This window comes from Eriocheir sinensis, chromosome 2, assembly GCF_024679095.1.
Source record: "Eriocheir sinensis breed Jianghai 21 chromosome 2, ASM2467909v1, whole genome shotgun sequence".
Taxonomy (NCBI): domain Eukaryota; kingdom Metazoa; phylum Arthropoda; class Malacostraca; order Decapoda; family Varunidae; genus Eriocheir; species Eriocheir sinensis.
In genome coordinates this window covers 21,232,660-21,251,221 of record NC_066510.1, presented here as the reverse complement: position 1 = coordinate 21,251,221, position 18,562 = coordinate 21,232,660, and the positions used below count along the sequence as shown (strand labels likewise).

The 18,562-nt window shown below is 45.3% G+C and overlaps 1 long non-coding RNA gene across 2 annotated transcripts in view; it reads right to left on the bottom strand.

The window, feature by feature from the left end:
- Positions 1-267: 267 nt before the first annotated feature.
- LOC127001342 (uncharacterized) overlaps positions 268-18,562 on the bottom strand; it is a 34,877-nt gene continuing 16,582 nt past the window's right edge. Inside the window, exons 3-6 of one of the 2 annotated variants that reach the window (XR_007755051.1) lie at positions 4,144-4,174; positions 2,444-2,707; positions 1,520-2,276; positions 268-1,266 (exon numbers count right to left, since the gene is read on the bottom strand). This is a non-coding gene — a long non-coding RNA (uncharacterized LOC127001342). The remainder of the gene's footprint in view (positions 1,267-1,519; positions 2,277-2,443; positions 2,708-4,143; positions 4,175-18,562) is intronic. The other variant, XR_007755062.1, reaches the window with a different exon arrangement.

Sequence of the window (18,562 nt, the reverse complement as noted above, 5' to 3'; positions counted from 1 at the left end):
CCTCCCGGCCGGCTGGACCTCAAAGGAAGCTTCCCTCACAAACTTAAACGTGACCGATCCGTCGAGTCCCTGACCACACGGCCGCACCCCCGACCCCTGCACCAGGAGGAGCCAGGCAGACCCGGTGTAGACGTTTCAGAATACTCCCCCTAGACATGACTCCCGGAGTCTCTTGAAACTAGTTTTAAAGCACTCCCCAGTCAATTGAAACTAGTTAGATAACACTCCCCAGTCAATTGAAATTGGTTTCATATTACTCCCCATCAAGTTGAAATGACACATTATTGGATGAAAAAGATTTATTGATGTTGACTCCCATGCAAAAACTAATCAGTATTCATACTACAATACATTAATGTTGTATCCCATCCAAAAACTAACCACTAATCATGTGCACATTACACACGAATAACTACATTAAAATGGTTGCCTGCTTTATTGTCGAGGTACACTGACTCATTTACTACTTCTCTGCATTTCGGCCTATGTATATGCCATGTGTGCATAGAACCGAACTTTGCCCACACACATACATTCACATGGAACATGTTGGCTGCTGCTAACATCTCTGTTGTTGTTCCCCACACTTTATTCTGACGCATTGATTCAACTTTGATGTTTTCATTGCTGGCAATGAAATCACAGATCAAGCTTCTGACAACGTCGTGTTGGTCCTCTTCTCCAGTGATGGCATATGAGAATGCACGGAAAAGACAATTTCCGTCACCTTCAATTACTTTAACGGCAAGAGGTTCGTTGGTGTTTTTGATGGTCTTATTTTTTTCCGGATGGATCTGATATTTTCTTGAATACCAGACGACCACCAGAGTTGTTGCAGATTGCTCGCTGCGTTGCAACCGTCAATGGAGAGAACTTGTAAGTAATCTTCTCTTGCTGAACCCCGACTATTTGGACTCCTGGAGATGGCGGAGATGACGTAACTGAGGGAGTCGTTGGTAAAGTTTCTGGAGTGCGTTCGAAGAAGGACTTCAGGTTGCATCCGTTCACTTTCGTCTTGAGGGTGACTTTCGTGGATGAATTAATGAGACAGTACAGCCCCTTCTCGCAAACTTGAGCCACCTCGTACGGACCACCCCATGGATCGGTTTGCTTGCCTCCTTTTCTATCGGCTCTGCGGAGGTTGTAACGCAACACCTTGTCACCCACGATGAAATTCTTTTGTTTGTATCGCCTCTTTGCAAGATCAGCTTGCTGTTTTGCCTGAGCTCGCTCAATGTTGGCATCAGCTGTCTTGAAAACAACATCCTGTAAGATAAAAATACTCTTGTAGTAACATAATATTATTATCGATTAGTGTATATATATATATATATATATATATATATATATATATATATATATATATAGATATATATATATATATATATATATATATATATATATAGATATATATATATTACATAATGTATGGATAAAGATAGTATACATGTGTAGCCTGTATATAAAATATATATAGCATATGTATACAGCTACTCCCTCTTGCATGAAAAAAAAATACCTGTAATATTTCGAGCTTTGAGAGTGTAGCAGGGAAGTCAGACTCCTCAAATTTAGGATCGTCAGGATCGGAGGTGCAGTCAGCGAACTCGTGGTCCACATCGATGGGAAGGACAGGTTCTCGGCCATGTAACATCTTGAATGGTAAAAACCTCGTGGAGGCCTGGACTGTAGATCTAAAAAAAGAAACAATGCAATTAAAAAACTAATAACAGTACACACAGACGTTTCGACAAGAACTCGCAGACGCCGTGCAAACATTTGTCCCAGTTTTCATGTCGATCACTCGGAGTTCGAAGGAGAAGAGTTTGAACTGTTCTGTTGCTGCGCTCGACTAATCCATTGGCCTGAAATGAACAAATCGGTAATTTTTTTGTTGGAAAAATATATTGGTATTTTTTCAACAAGATAAAAAAAATGACAAAATAGTGGCATTGCTTTCAAACAGAGGAAAGAATAAGCCCAAACAAACAAATATAATCATTATAATATTACGATGAATACTTTCTTGAGGATGATAAGCAGGTGTGATTCTTTGCGTTGTTCCAGTGAGCGTGTGGAGCTCTGCTGAGACTGAGTTCACAAATTCTCTGCCCTGGTCATTGATCTGTATGGCAACACATCCATGACGACAGATAATGTCCTCGTACAGGAACCGAGCCACTTCTACAGCTTCCTTCGATTTTAAAGGGCGAGCCTCAATCCACTTGGAAAAATAACAAACGGCTATCACAATGGCGACATGACCGTTGGAGGACCTGAGAATATACACAGTTGTAAGCATGCCAAAATTAACTTACATAAAAGTATGAATAGTATAAATAACAATAGTAGTATTGTACTCATATACAAATTGTGTAAAACCAAACCCACGTTGTCAATGAACATAGGTGTATGCCAATTTGGTAAATGTTTTGAGGCTTACTTGGGATACTGCGCAGTTTCGGGTCCACTTTCTTGAACACAGTGCTGGCTTTTTGGCACCGTGAGCAAGTTTTGATGGTTTCAACTACATCAGATGTAACGTTGCTCCACCAATATCTTTGCATTATGCGATCGATGACTTTATCCCTGCCAACGTGGCCTCCCAAAGCAACAGCTTCGTCGTTGTCACCAGCTCCTCGGTGGCCGGCCAGCACAATGTCGAGCTGGTATTGGCGATCCTTAATCACCCGAAGGAAGCGAACTTCTGCAATCATATGTAAAATTATTAAACTAAAGGCCATTACACCATTTCGCTTTTCGTTTATACACGAATAGATTACTCTCCTGTTAAATCTCTCCTGTTCGGCTTATGGACAAGTTTTAGACAGTCGTCTTGGATAACGAATGACCCGACATTTCCTTCGAAAATTTGCTTTTTTTTTTCCTTTGTCGTTTCCAACATGCACTGGATATTTTTTTAACCGCAGAAACTCTTCCACCTCGTCCATTTCAATAGAGAACTCCATCGTGTAAACGCGTCGATGAGCCGCGTTTATGGTGTAGCAAGGAAGTGACTGATAAGGCCGTGGTGAGCTGCGAAACGTCAAACACTCTAGTTAGATTCAGAAACACCAAAAAACTTCAAACATAGTTAATTCGACTACAGAGTCATTTCAAACGGGTGGGGAGTCGTCTGAAACCAGTTTTAAGTCGATTGAACCTATGTAGGTTCATTCTACTGTGGAGTCACTTCAAACGGGTGGCGAGTCGTCTGAAACCAGTTTCAAGTGACGGGGAGTCGACTGAGCCTAGTTTCATCTGACTGTGGGTGTCTTCTGAAACGAGGAGTAATTTGAAACGGCTACACCGGCAGACCCGCGCGGCGCCCCACACACTGGCAAACAAGGGAGAACAGCTGCTTGCCCCGGTCTTGTTAGCGATCTTACATCATAGCGGTGGGCTCCCATATTCCCATAAGCACCAGGAAAAGCGAGTAGGTATCGTCACTCACGTGTGGGGCCAACGAACGGCCTAAGGAGCAGCATAACCGGATTCTTGCTCCTCCGAATTGCTCCTCCTGGCAGTGGTTCACCAGGCGTCCATTAGGACTGTTTGCATCATGGAGATCAGTTTTGGGGATCAAATGCTAATTACCGCCAGTTAGAAGTAGCATGGCGTTATCAATTTTATATGAATATATTCTATCACACTAATTAAAACGAAGATAAATGCTTTGCTACGTTTTTAGTGTTTCTTGTTATTCGGAATGCTGTTAATATTAATTATTTTTTTCATGTTGAAAAACTTACTTTTTATCATAAATGTTACATGATAAAATATTCCTAACTTTTCCATTCACCTATATAAACCTCTTCTCTTGTGTGTGTGTGTGTGTGTGTGTGTGTGTGTTTATTTTCCCGGGTTTGTTTATGCACCCGTGTGTGTGTTGTCGTGGCGGCCGTGGGACGCCCAGTGGCCGGGATGTGGGTCAGGTCGCGTTTCCTTTCGCTTGCTGAAGACGTAACCTCCTTCATTTGCATGGCTAAGTACAGGTAAAAGTCAGGTAATGGGGATGGATAGTACTTGACACGGCTAATCGGTGGCCGCTCGTGGTGGCGAGGAATAGGTACAGAAAAAGAGGGTGTTCAAATATTTTGCCACAAAAGACATGTGTTAAAACGTTTCTTCCTGGACACATACCTGAGTGCATGACAAAGTTGCATTCCAGCACCTGAAGGAAAATCAAAAAGAACATTATAACAAACATACATCTTTGGAATAGTTATAACAGTATTCACGAAACGTTTTGATAAATATAACAAAACTGTTCCTCATTTTTTTTTTATTACTACTTTTTAATTCATTACTATTTCTATCTTTATTATATCATTCAACTGCAAAAATCTATAAGCACTTCGAAGTGTCATGAAAAGGCACAGAAAACTACTAATAACAAAATGATGAGCAATATATAGATCACTCGGTTATAACACTATCCTCCTTTCCGCGATACATCCCACCACCTGATCATTTCCCTTCCTGTCACATTTACATTGTTACATTGTTACATTCATCCGCGAACCCACCCGGCCACCCACCCCATGCAGTCACACACACTCCTGTCCACTGCCTCAAAAGCTCCCCTCTCCTCAACTACATAATTTTAACACACTTCCATCCATCCATCCATCCATCCATCCACCACACACATCGTCCACCCACTTACCATACATCCATCACCGACCCATGGATCCAATTGGCACCACTCGCCTCTACATAACCACCCACTATCTCCGACCACGTGCCCACCCACCCACTTGTCACACACCTTTGTTCACGTGTACCGCAACCATAGACAACATGCCCACCCACCTAACCATCTGCCACCACATTAACCAGAACACCACGCATCCACCCACATACCTCTCCTTCACATGCCCATCCACCGACCGCCCTGTCACCCACCTGTAGTTCACACATTTACCGCAGCACCACACAACCACCCACCACCCTCGACCACCTGCCCGTCCAATCCACTCTCCGACCCACCTGCCTACCTGCCGCCCACACACCTTAATTCCCTTCCCCTGTGCCGGTCATTCCTGATATTCGATTATTGGCGTAATACATTTCCCGAGTGATGGGCGGCGGCCGATACACACGCGGTATTAACTAATTCGTGAAACAGTTAATTTTCTAGGCCGGCAGCTCGGTATGAATCGGTGAATTACGGCCGAGTGTTTGAGGATCGCCGGGGAATAATATCGTTAATTGGCTTTGACTATTTCTGGGTGTTTTTTTGGGGGGGAGGGGTAAAGGGGCGGTCATTGTTGTGGTTGTGATTATTATTGTTTGTGGTTGTGATTATTATTGTTTGTGGTGAAAATTGTTATTGTGTTGAAAATTATTGTGTTGAAAATTGTTGTTGTTTGTGATGAAAATTGTTGTTGTTTGTGTTAAATTATTATTGTTTGTGTTGAAATTATTACTAGACTATTGTTGCTGTTGTTGTTGTTACTACTACTACTACTACTTTTTACTTATACTTTTTTTTGTTTTTATTTATTTTTGCCCCTGAGCAGTCTTCCTTTACTGAAAAAATATCACTTCAGCTCTCACCACCAGCACTATCAACTTCACTACCATCACCACCATCACTACCACCACCACCACCATCATTCCTACCAACACCAAACAAGATGACACGCACCACTAAGCACACACAAAAGACACAGTACACAACGAGTACCGAGAACAACGGAGGGCGAGGCAGATTATTTTATCAAGTAACGCCATTAAGGCAATTCTCGCGCCGCCACTGTTCCTGAGTCAAGTGTCGAGCCGCCGCCAGTAAACAAGGCAAGCAAGAACCCGCTCGCTGCACCACTCCTGTTGTCTCGTTACCGCCGGCCGCAAGCACCACTTCGAACACTAAAAGCTGTCCTCAGTCCCCACGTCCACTGTTTACTGGATGCGATCGCCATTATTGCCCATTATTACTTACTTGCCTGCCTCCTGTGTCTCTGAACTTCTGTCGTTAAGTGTTTGTCTGTCTCTTTACGGCACAGGACACAGTAAGGGCAAAGTAAAATAATCAAAAAGTACCCGCAACTTGTTACTCCAAAAAAAAGGGAGACGAGATGCCGACAGACAGAGATCGAATTTAGTTGTAAAATAAGACTTGTTGCTTCTGTCTTTAAAGAGTTTCATATCGTTTGCTGTCTTTCCTTGTATTATTCTATGATGTTAACCCTTCTAGTGCAAGAACTACCCAATATCTTCACTCTTTCATCCCTATTACTTCTCAGGAACAGCTTTTCTTCGTCTGCATGGCCTGCTTTCAATGACTTGGACGCTGTCAAGAGGAAAGTAAATATCTGGACGTATCTCCCTCCTAAATGGACTATCTTTTTAAATGTCCAACTGTCATTCTTTTTATGCGGTCTTTTTCTGCTGTTTTTGTTCTGCCCTTGAGCTGTCTCCTTCACGGTAAAAAAAAAAAGAAATGGACGTCTGTCTGTCTGTCTGTGTTCTACCATTTTTGTTTTATCTATTCGTTGCTTTCCTCGTCACATTTATTTGTATTCGACTTCTGCAAACTTAACTGCATCGTCTGTCGTTCCCTTTCTCTCCTTACTCCTGCCTGACATGCCTGCCCATCGTTCTGTCCGTCCGCTTGTTACCATTGCCTTGTCTGTCTCTTCATCGCTCGTCCTGTCTTGCTATATATTGTTGTTCTCAAACTTAACTGCATCGTCAACAACAGTAATGACGGCCACTCCTTGAACACTCTCCCTCTCGGCTTTACGTGTGTTTGTCCTCCACTCCGGGCGACGTCAAGGAGCTGAAACCAGTCGAGTGAGGAGCTCAAGTTTATTTTCAGGTTAACAAGAAGCTCCTCCTCCTCCTCCTCCTCCTCCTCCTGCTCCTCCTCGGGTACACTCGGGTTGGCGTGAGAGCGTAAAGAGAAGGCAGAAGAGGAACAAGCGGCGTGGTTAGTGAACGTAAAATAAACGGGTGCGTGACGCCTGACCCTGGGAGGAACGTTGCACTAAGTGGGTAATGACCTCTTAGTGTCCGGGAGGCAACGCGGCTCGTCCATCAGCCAGGGAGCGAGGGAGAGAGAACGAGAACCAGGAGGAGTAAGGAACAGGGAAGCCAGGAAGAAAGAAAGAAGCAAGGAAGAGAAAAGGGTGGGTGAGTTTATGGGAGAACAAGATGAGTCCGGCATCAGAGACCATATGCCAAAAAGAAAGGGAAGAAGAGGAGGGAGAGGAGGAGGTTTTGTTACTGTAACCCTCCAAAATCTTGCCTACAACTCAAACCCAGCCCACAATTCATACCCGAACCCACAACCTATACCCACAATCCTTAAAACCCACCTCATCCCCCACCTCCTCTGCCTCCCCACTTTCTCTACCCATTCCTATTCCCTTTATTTCCTCCGCAGACCCATTCAATTTCCCTCTCGTACATGCACCCCCCGAACCCCATCCCATCTCCCTTACTTCTCACTCCCTCACCAACTCAAAATCCTCCCACCCTCGCCCCCACCATTATCTCACGCCGTCACCCCTACAATCCCTAACCCAGCCTTTCAACCTCTATGACTACTATTACAACAGCTTCCACCACCACTACTACAACTACTACTACTACTACTACTACTACTACTACTACTGCTGGCACCATTAAAGGTATGCTAAGAGTGAATATCGCCATACCTAGCTAGACAATCAAAATTACATACACAATCACCCGGCTCACAAACACCACCACTTAACAGCACCACTAACACAGCCATAAATACCATCTATAGTACCATTACCATCACCACCATCACCACCATCACCACTAGCACCACCAACACCATTAAAATTGCTCCTGTCCTCGTCTACCGCAATCCACTCCACGTCAATTACCACCCCCACCACCACTACCACCACCTCCCGCCACCACCACCACCACCACTATCATCCCCGCTACTGCCGATTTCAACCCCATTAACGTCAGTGAAATTTTTGCATTCATTTATTATATGCAATGAAAAAAGAAATGATACGCTTTCAATGACGCTTTTTGGAGGGGAGGAGGAGGAAGAGGAGGGAGTAGGAAGGTGGAATAATGGAAGAGTGAAGTGCACGTGGCCATAAGTAAAATATAATAGAAAATAGATGATAATAGATAAGAAAAATAGATAAATAAATAGGAGATAGATAAAAAGACCAACACGACACAGCAACCCCCGAGTTTTATCTTTCAAACATCACAATTCGAAGCCAAAATATACAAAATAAAGACTCACATTCATAAACACGAAGTATACACTATAATCAACCTCCTACATTCATTCTGCTCCTTTGATAAAGTAAAAAAAGGTAATCATCGACTACTGCACGAGTCCTCAACATTACCTGGACACCTTCATCAAGTCCATTAGCCCCAAACACAGGTATGGCGGCCCTGAACAGGTGACGCTCCGCCGGCGGGTGCTGCCTCGGGCGACATGCAAATGAGGAGTAATCACTAAGATGAATTGAGACCCGCTTGCCCAAAAGAGGCGTCGGACCCTCATATCCCTCTTCCTCCTTCTCCTCTTCCTCCTTCTCCAACACGGGCCTCGTTTCTTCCTTTTTTTCTTCCTCTTCTCTTCCTTCAACTTTCTTCTCATTTCTTATTGACCACAGACTCTCCTCCTCACTCCTATCACATCCTCTAAACATATATCTTCCCCTTCCTTTTCTCACCCTCTTCTCCCATTACACTCCTATCTTCTCTCCTTCCATTACTGTCTTCAAACTCCCTCCCTCGTTCTCTCATCCTCCCCATTCTTCTCCTTTCCTTTACTTCCCTCCTCTCCCCCACCACTGCCTCCAAAACCGCTTCTTTACTCTTCTATCTTCTCTGCGTTCCTCCTATTCATTATCCTTCTCTGTCACGCCTGGCTACCTATTCTCATTTTCCTCCCTTCCCCCTCTCTACCACTGTCCTCCTTCCTCTTCCCCATAACAGCTTCTATCCTCGCTCCCTCATCCTTCCAGACTCTCCGTTATCCTCCTCTTACTTATGACACAGTACCTAACCTTCTGTCTCCCCTTCTTATCTCATTCTCCTCCATCTAACCCTCTTCTCCCCGCCCCTTTTTCCTCTATCCCCAGCACTGCCCTCAAGTATTCCCTCCGCTACCCTTCCTTCCTTTCTCCTTTCCTTCCTTCACACATAACGTAGCAGTCACTCTTCTCTGTCTCTCTCCATACCCCCATCACACTCAAAAATTTCCCTCCGCTACACTTCCTTCCTTTCTCCTTTCCTTCTTTCACATATAACGTTGCAGTCACTCTTCTCTGTCTCTCTTCTTCAACCCCTATCAGAGCCTCAAAATATTCTCTCTGCTACCTCTGTTTCCTTTCTCCTTTCCTCCTTAATTAACAGATAAAACATTAGTCACCCTTCTGTCTACACTTTTCTACCTCTCTGCTTTCTCTCTTTTCGTTCCATGTCTCCCTTTCGCTTCTTCGTCCATAACTCACTCAGCAGCATCAAAACCAGCACTCGATCAGATCTCCTTTAGCGCCAGGAGGATATCCAGCACGATGGCTCTCCGGCAGGGCAATAGAGTCGCACCCGATGCTAACTTTTAGAGTGTTCGATTCCATTCCTTTCATTCCTGTTTAAGGCTCGCACATTCCCGATTCCTGCCCGGCTCAACGATGTAGTAGAGGGAATGTGTCTTTTTAACGGTTTTTAACTTTTTTTTTTTTTTCAGTTGAGTATAATTTCTCTCTTCGGTTTCAAGTGCAAAAAAGGAATATATGACTTTAGTGCGTGATTTTTTTTTTCCTCTCTCTATGGATATTTTTAGGGAGCTTTCTGATTCTTTCACAGTGAGATTAAATTATTCTTGTGCCAGTAGACGGACCGAGTTTTTTTAATATTTTTTTCGAAGTCTTTTCCTCCCATGCACTTTCCATTTCCTCGTCTTCCTCTCCCTCACTCCATCTACCCTCCCCCCCTCCTCCCCGGTCCATCACAGTCCTATTTTTTCGTATCCATTATTCTTTGTGGTATTTCCTTCCGTTTTAATTGTCCCTCGCCCCTGCTCTCTCTCTCTCTCTCTCTCTCTCTCTCTCTCTCTCTCTCTCTCTCTCTCTCTCTCTCTCTCTCTCTCTCTCTCTCTCTCTCTCTCTCTCTCTCTCTCTCTCTCTCTCTCTCTCTCTCTCCACCTATTTCCACTCCCCCAATAAACTTTTCCACACGAGCTAAGTACACACTCTCCAGACCCCTCCCTCCCCCTCAATCCCTCACTCCACCTCGAGACGCCGCTGCCAATCAGTCCCGCCAACTTACACGAGGCGCCGGCCATCAAGAACAAGATTTGCGAGCTAAAGAGTCAATGGTAATAGCCACTTCAGCCTCTCCCCTGCGCGCTGACTGAGGGCCGTCATTGGTGAGCGGCGTCGCGGGACTTTGAGCCGTGTGACCAGAAGCCTCATCCTCTCCGCCGGCCGTTCGTGCATTAAATAATATCTCGACGTGATGGTTTGTTATCTGGGCTTAAGGAGCGTCGAGGCCATCACCGCCACGACCCGAGATAGGGAGACGAGGGCCTGGACGTCTACCGATAGTGGCGTGAGTGCCGTGACGGGCTCAGGACAAGATGGGACAAGAGGAAGGAAGGAGTGGCTGAGAGTGAGCATAATGTAACAGGATGGAAAGTTATGATAAGTGGTTTAAGGTATTCATATTGATTTATTATTGCCTCTTTACGGTGCTAATGACTCACATATTCACGTTGATGAGTGCTTACAGGATAGAACTTTAGATTTATTTCCATTATTTGTCCTGTTTTTGCTTTTTTTATACGTTTTTCGTCATATTTTCCAACGAGACAAAAGTTATGCCAGCTTGTTTAGTGTATTCGTAAGGTGTACATGTGCATATAAGATTCCATTATCTATCACGTGCCATCTATGAAGGAAAAAATAATGATAGATGCACATTAACTTTTCCTCTTCTAAATAATGCATTCATCAGAGGCTCTACAAATCACTTTCTCCTGTCGGGTCCTTCCTTTGTAATCTTCCACTTCCCTCCTCCTCTCTCCTTCGTCCCCTACTTCTACCCCTTCTACACATTCCCTCCATGGCCCTCCTCCTTCAGCCCCTCCCCCCCCCTCCGCGACCCTCCTCAACCCGCACGCACACGCTACAACATCCATCCTGGGAGCCAGACTTTAATGACGGTCCACTCCCCTTCCGTCCGTCAGCCAGAATCCTGTGTGGCTCGGGAGGAACACGACTTAAAACACGACTTTAAAACCTTGTGTACTACGACTCGCTCAATCACCCGCCCCCTTGTCTCTCTCTCTCTCTCTCTCTCTCTCTCTCTCTCTCTCTCTCTCTCTCTCTCTCTCTCTCTCTCTCTCTCTCTCTCTCTCTCTCTCTCTCTCTCTCTCTCTCTCTCTCTCTCTCTCTCATAACACCGATACGAAGACCTATACCAAGACACTACCTATTGCAGTCCATCCCATTCCATAGCATCCAATCCTATTCAGGCCTGTAGTACATCCCCAAGATAGGCTCCTTCCTTCCTTCCTTCCTTCCTTCCTAGTTTCCTTCCTTCCTTCATTCATTCATTCATTCCCTCCTTCCTTCCCTCCTTCCTTCCTTCCTTCCTTCCTTCGATCCTGTCTCTCTTACACAACCTTCTCAACCCAAGACAGGACCTATCTTATCCCATCCCTCTCATGACAGGCTCCTTCAATTCTTCCTTCCTTCCTTTCTTCCCTCCTTTCCACCTACACGACCCTCTGAACGCAAAACACGACCTATCCCATCCCATCCCATCGCCTCCTATTCTATTCACGCCTATAGTACATTCTCAAGACAGGCACGTTCCTCCTTCCTTGTTCCCTCCCTCCCTTCTTCCTCCCCCGCCTACTCGACCCTCTCAACACACATCGACAGCCCGTGGTGTTTATGAGCCATGTTTCTCGGAGTTATGGTAATGCCTCTCCTCAGATGACTAGGGAGTCGCAACATAAATACAGACAACCGGAGGGCCCGCGATACCTGCCCAGTGCGAGGGTGGGGTAATGTGAGGTTCGGGGCCAGGTGTGTGGTTGGTTGCCCGCCTGCGCCGAGGGGTTGTGGGGTTGTGATGGTGTGGGGGGATGGAGATCGGGAGGCTTGTAAGGGGTGTAAAGGGAAATGTATGTAGAGTAGAAGGGAAGGGGATAGGTGGACAGGACGGAGGCTATGTAGTAAGGGTGCGTTTGTGTGTGTGTGTGGGGGGGGGGGGGGGGGATGGAGGGAAGGTGGAAGTGTAGGGAACATGGAAGGAACAGGAAGTAAACAGGTACAGTGCTTGAGTGGGTGTTTTTGTTGTTGTTGTTGATGTTGTTGTTGTTTATTTTCTTCCGTGTTACGATTGTATATGGTTTGTTTGTTTTGTGTATATGTTGTTTGTATTCTCTCTCTCTCTCTCTCTCTCTCTCTCTCTCTCTCTCTCTCTCTCTCTCTCTCTCTCTCTCTCTCTCTCTCTCTCTCTCTCTCTCTCTCTCTCTCTCTCTCTCTCTCTCATCCTCACAACAATAAAGGAAGGTTACCAAACTTCAATATCCTTCCTCCTCTTGTAATATATTGAACAAAAATCCTTCAAAACCTTTTCCAAATATCGACCCGGCAAATAAAAGATTCAGGGCTGACCCAAACCACCCCCCATCAGCTTCCCCTCCAACACGCCAACATACGAGTTTTCAATTTGTTGCCGGGACAGGTGAGTGGCGCCGGCAGGTGAGCATGACGGAGACGAGACGTGTTCCACCTGTCGTCTGCTGCTCCTTTACCTGCCAGCCTCACTACCTGGACATACACACACGAGCCACTCACTGCAGACCGTAAGCTAACATTTTTTTTTCTTTTGTGTGTGTTTAGTTTGCACCATGGCGTTTTCTGAAACGTTACCTAGACTGGGGTTTCGTTTTTTTCTTACTTTCTTGTTCCCTATTCTTGCTTCTTCTTACGTACGCCATTCACTCATCGCGGACCGTAATTTAACATGAGGTAAAAATATTTTCCTCCTTCGCATGCTTAGTGTCGAGAAGTATCTGAAGTGTTATATCCCCTCAGAGTTCGCCTTTTTTCTTGTTCCCTTCTCTTGCTTCTTGCATACGCCGTTCACTCATCGTGGACCGTAATTTAACATGAGGTACAAATATTTTCCTCCTTAGTGTCGAGAAGTATCTGAAGTGTTATATCCCCCAAGAGTTCGCCTTTTATCTTGCTCCTTTCTCTTGCTTCTTACATACGCCATTCACTCACCGAGGACCGTAATCTACCATGAGATACGAACGTAACTTCTCTTCTTCCCTGCTGTATGTTTAGCATCGTGACGGATTCTGAAGGGTTACATCGACTAAGGTTTCGGTTCCTTGCTCGCTCACCTTTCCCCTGCCAGCATCACTGCCTGTACATACACACACAAGTCACTCAACGCAAGACAGTAAACAAGGTATAATACTTTCAGCACTGCTTCGTATCGTAACATTTCACTAGACATTACGGTGACTAAGTTTTCTTGTTTACGGTTCCTTGGCTTCATGTGTTCAGTCCCGGCTAAACGTTTTGTATTGCGATTTTCCTTTACTTTGTTACATAACTTGGACTTCTATTTTACGTTAGTCATTTCCTTTTAAGGCTTCACAAGTCAACACAAAAAATACTGAACATTCTCACGGTCTACTAAGCATGTATAAAATGTTTTCTAACCCGTCCGCTGCGATTGGCACGGATTTCGCCTTCACTGGTAGGAGTGGTAGCCTGGTAACATACACTCCCAGGTCTTTCTCTGTGGTGGATAGTGGAGTGTTTCCCACGTGGTATTGGTATGCTGGATTTCCTCTCTCAAGGTGTAGGACTTTACATTTTTCTTCACTGAATTGTAGCAGCCACTTATTGCCCCATTCCTGTAGCTTGGTGATGTCTTCTTGTAGGTAATCCGCAGTCAAGGGGCCAAAGAACTCTATCGCCCATGAGCTCCGTATTGGGCTCGCTACCCTGCACCTCTCTGGGCCTCCGCGGCTTCCTACACGTCCTCTCCGAGTCTATAAAATAATCAATAGAGCAACTTATCAACCGAAGCTCCAATCTGCCGTGTCAAAGGGTCCCCGCGTCGAGGACAGATTACCCGTCCACAATAAGCCTAAAGGCCTATGAGGGAAGAAAAGAAAAGAGGGAGGGACGAGAAAATGGACTAAATATATTAAAAGAAAGAATAAAATCTATACGAGATAATATGCAAGAAAAACGGAGGCCTATGATGGAAGAAAAGAAAAAGGGAGGAGACGAGAAAGTGGGATAAATAGAGGAAAAGAAAGAAAGGATAAAAAGTACACGAGATGATATGCAAGAACGCCAAGGCTGAGGAAAGGAACGAACAGTGAATGCCAGGAGGAGCAACGGCATGATTGAAGAAAGAAAAGAAGTAGAAAAAGTTATGAAAAAAATTGGACGGAAAACGCTGAGGCGAAGAAAATATGAATGACCGTAAAAATTTCAAACTAGATAATGTGTTGAGAGATTAAATAAATCGCATTGTTATTATTAAGCAAACATTTTCGTCGCAAGGTCAGTGAAGTTTCTTATTCATATTTTTTTTGGTATGCGTGTCACACATCCATTATGTTGCCGCCTGACAAGCACCCCAAGAAAGGCAGCAAGCGCGACAGAAAAAAAAAACAAGTAAAAAAGGAAGAGGGAGGTTAAGATTAGTGACAAACTGCCAAACCAACTCTGCAGAAAATTATTTGTATCTGCATTTTCTTTTGGTGTGTGTCTGTGTGTCTGCCTTTGCCTCTGCCTCTGTGTCTGTGTGTGTCTGTGTGTGTGTGTGTGTGTGTGTGTGTGTGTGTGTGTGTGTGTGTGTGTGTGTCCATTAATCTTTCCCCAGCCGTCAACGTAACAGCAGCAGCGAGAAAAAAAAAAAGACAACAACAGTAACAATAACAACCTCACTCCGTGCCTCCCCAAGTCGGCTGAGGTTGAATCTCGTAATGTAATCCGGATTAAATTAGATAATTATTTTTTTACCTGGTTGAGCTCTCCACCTGAATATTAATTAAGATCATTAGCTTAATTGATCTGGCTGTGCTGGTCGAGTGTTACCTCTGACCTACTGCTGAGGAGGGAAGGAAAGGAGGGAGGGAGAGGGGAGGAAAGAAGGGAGGGAGGGAGGAAGGTAAAATGAAGGGAGAAAGAGGTAGAATGGACTGTTGACGGAGGTAAGAGGGATGAAGGGGGTAGAAGAGAGGGAGGAGGGAAAAGGATGGTAAGGAGGATGGAAGAGATTGGGAAGGAGGCGAGAAGAGGTTGGTGAGGAGGAGAAAACAGGATGGAATGGAGGAGGGAACAAGGAAAGATGGTAAGGAAGAGAAAAGGAGAAGGCAATAGAATGAAAAATTGAAAAAGGGACGAAAGGAGAAGCTAATGAGATGAATATATACCGAAAAGAAAGACAAGCCATAAAATAAGAAAGAAAAAAGGAGGGAAAAAACAAGATAATAGGAAAAAGGATGAAGGACGGAGGGACGAAAGGAGAAACTAATGGGGGAAATAGAGAAAGAATAGGAGGATGAAAACCACAAGACAGAAGAAAGAAGGAGCGGGTGGTCGAGGGAGGAGGTAATGAGAGCAGGAAGGGATGAAGAAGGGAGGCCGAAGAAAGAAGGTAATGGGAGGATAAATGGAGAAAGACGAGATAAATAAATAAAAGAAGGCAAAGAGGAGCGGGGAGTAATTGGGAGCGGTGAGAAGCGGGCTTTTTTTCTACACTCTTTTTGTCGCCCTTGAGCCGTCTCCTTTGTTGTAAAAAAAATAAAAAAAAATAAAAGGTATATTACAATTTGGTGCTTCTCCCCTCAAAGCCCCATTTATATATTTATTTATTTATTCATCAACTTATTCATTCTCTTTCTCTCCCTCCTTCAAATACTAAAATACAAGCAAAGACTACCATCGCTAAAACATTCATACATACACGCGTGCCGAGAATTAAAATAAAAACCAGTCTTGGCAATTATCCACCCCTGGCATATATAATTCCAAGATAAACGGAAATTGAAATACCAAAGAAAATTAACCTCTTGCCTAAATAGAAAGCCAGAAAGCGGGGAAGAAATACAAAACTGCACCGAGATACCTGCCATGCAAATGATCTCGTTGAAGCCCCGGCAAGCGCCCAAAATAAAATCTAGATATAGTCTATTCTAAGGAGCGTATTTATAGAGCGGGGAATTCAGTTTAAATTGCAGCAGCGAGAGGGAAAATTGTATACAGATGAGAACGAGGGCAAGGGGAAAAATGAGAAGGGAGGAGGGGGAGCCAGGAGGAAGAGGGACAAGAGAGGGACAGGATGAGGAGAAGAAAGGGGATGGAAGCAAGAGGAAGTGGAAAAGAAAGGGGATGAAACTAAGTGGAGAAGACAGAGGAAGGAAGAAAGGAAGAAGAGGGACAAGAAGAGGAACAGGAAGAGGAAAGGGAAGAGGAACGTGTGCAAGGGAAGGGGGAGGAAAGGTTGGGAGGGAGAAAGGAAAGGGACAGGAAGAGTAAAGGGTAGGGAAAGGCGTACAGAGGAAGGGAGAGAAAAGGTTGGGAGAAAGGGAAGCAGGGGAAAAGAAGAAGGAGAGGGGAAAGGGCAGTGCTCAGGAAAAGGAAAGGGGGTACATAGAGGGGGTAGAGGAGGCAGGGAAGGAGGGACGAGTGGAAGCAAGGTGTCAAGGGAGGAGAGGACATGTAGGGAGAGCTAGAGGGAGGAAGCCAAGTAAATGATAGGGGAAAGGGAATGGCAAGGCAGTGGGGAATGGGAAGGTAAGGGGAAGGTTAGGGTAAGGGGAAGGTAAGGGGAAGGGGAAGGTAAGGGAAGGGTAAGAGGAAGGGGTGGTGATGGGGGTTAGGTCACGGATTAAGTTTCTTGGGTAGCAGCGCCTCATGTGTTCGTCTTGATCAGAGGGATCCAGCTCTCCTTTCAACAATACGTGGCATTATGTGGCTCAGCTTCATCAGGGCAATATTACCTCAGATTAAGCCTCTTTCTGCATGATGGATTCGGTCATTTCTACGTTTTACACGGCGCACGGGTGAAAAATACGACCCAGTTAAACTTGCTCCGGTAAATCCACAGATGGATAACCTCGGCCCGACACTTGAAAGCCGGGGAGTTAAGCCACTTTCGTTCCGGCTTAGTATGAAAGGACGCGGAGGCCGGCATCATCTCTCTCTCTCTTTCCTTGCAGGTTGGGCGATATATCCCTCCTCAGAGAGCGGCTTACACCAGGTGCCCGAGCCGGACCTGCAACGGTATATGCCGGACGGAGCGAGGACGAGGAGGCACACCCAAGTCCAGTTCTCCCGTTCTTCTTAGACAATGAGGCCAAGAGGTTCAGTAGACACCAGGTTGAGGGAGGAGGACGACACACCCAAGTCCAGTTCTTCCGTTCTTTTTAAACACTGAGGCCAAGAAGTTCAATGGCCACCAGGTTAAGTATGGTGGATGATAATTATGTCCAAGTATACATTTCGGAAGTTGTTTAAAGACAGGAAGACCAAGGAATACTAACGTCCCTAGGCTGAGTGAAAAGAGCAAGACACGTAATTTCAGTTCTTTTGTTCTTTACGGTAACAAAAAAAAATACCAACCTGGTGGACAAGACAAGCCTAAGTCAAATTCTCTTGTTCTTTTTACACAGAAAAATTTACCAGTCTGGGGGAGGAACAAGGACGAAGTACATCCAAATCAAGCTCTCCAGGTCATTTTAGACAACAGGTCCAAGAAATACTAAAATTACCAGGCCGAGGGAGGAGGGGGAGATGGAGGACGAGGACGCGAATACACACAAATCCTGTTCTCTATTTCTTTTCACACAAGAACCTCATGAAATACTAATGTTACCAGTCTATAAGGGAAAAGGACTCCTGAGACACAGCCAAAGCCAGTGCTTCTTCTATGAAAAGTTTAGACTCAAGGACAATATTTATAGCGAAAGTGTCCAAGTGCCTCGCCCACGTCCAGTCATTTTGCTCTGCACGTCCAGTTGATTCCAGAGACCGAGTTAACCGAAAATTGATGTAGAACCCTGAGGAACATGAACACGGCAAGATGACTGCAAGTGTGGCCGAAGAGACACGAGACGAGTGTGGACGAGGCTAAAAGGGAGGTTCTGGCGTTTCAGGAGTGTTAAGTCTTGGCTACACGGGAAGGCAGGGCGAGGCAAGGCAAAGTGCTGGTGGTGGGGTGGTGGTGGTGGTGGTGGTGGTAGGGGGTGGGGGGAATGATGGTGGGGTGGGTGGTAGCGGGGTCCGTAAAGTGGGCGGAGGTGCTTGGTCCGCTAATGATTCCGTGTCTTGTCCTAATCCCCGGCTTGAGTGTCCGTCGAGGTGCTCTGTTCAGGCGGGTCACGCGAAGCACACCGAACCCTAGCGCCAGCTCGTGCATCAGCCCTGTGTGTGTGTGTGTGTGTGTGTGTGTGTGTGCCCGGCTTCTTTGGCTCAAGTCGAGGCGAATGTGGCTGAAGTGTAACAATGAACCACATCGTGCCTAACAATATTCTTCAGTATCACGCACG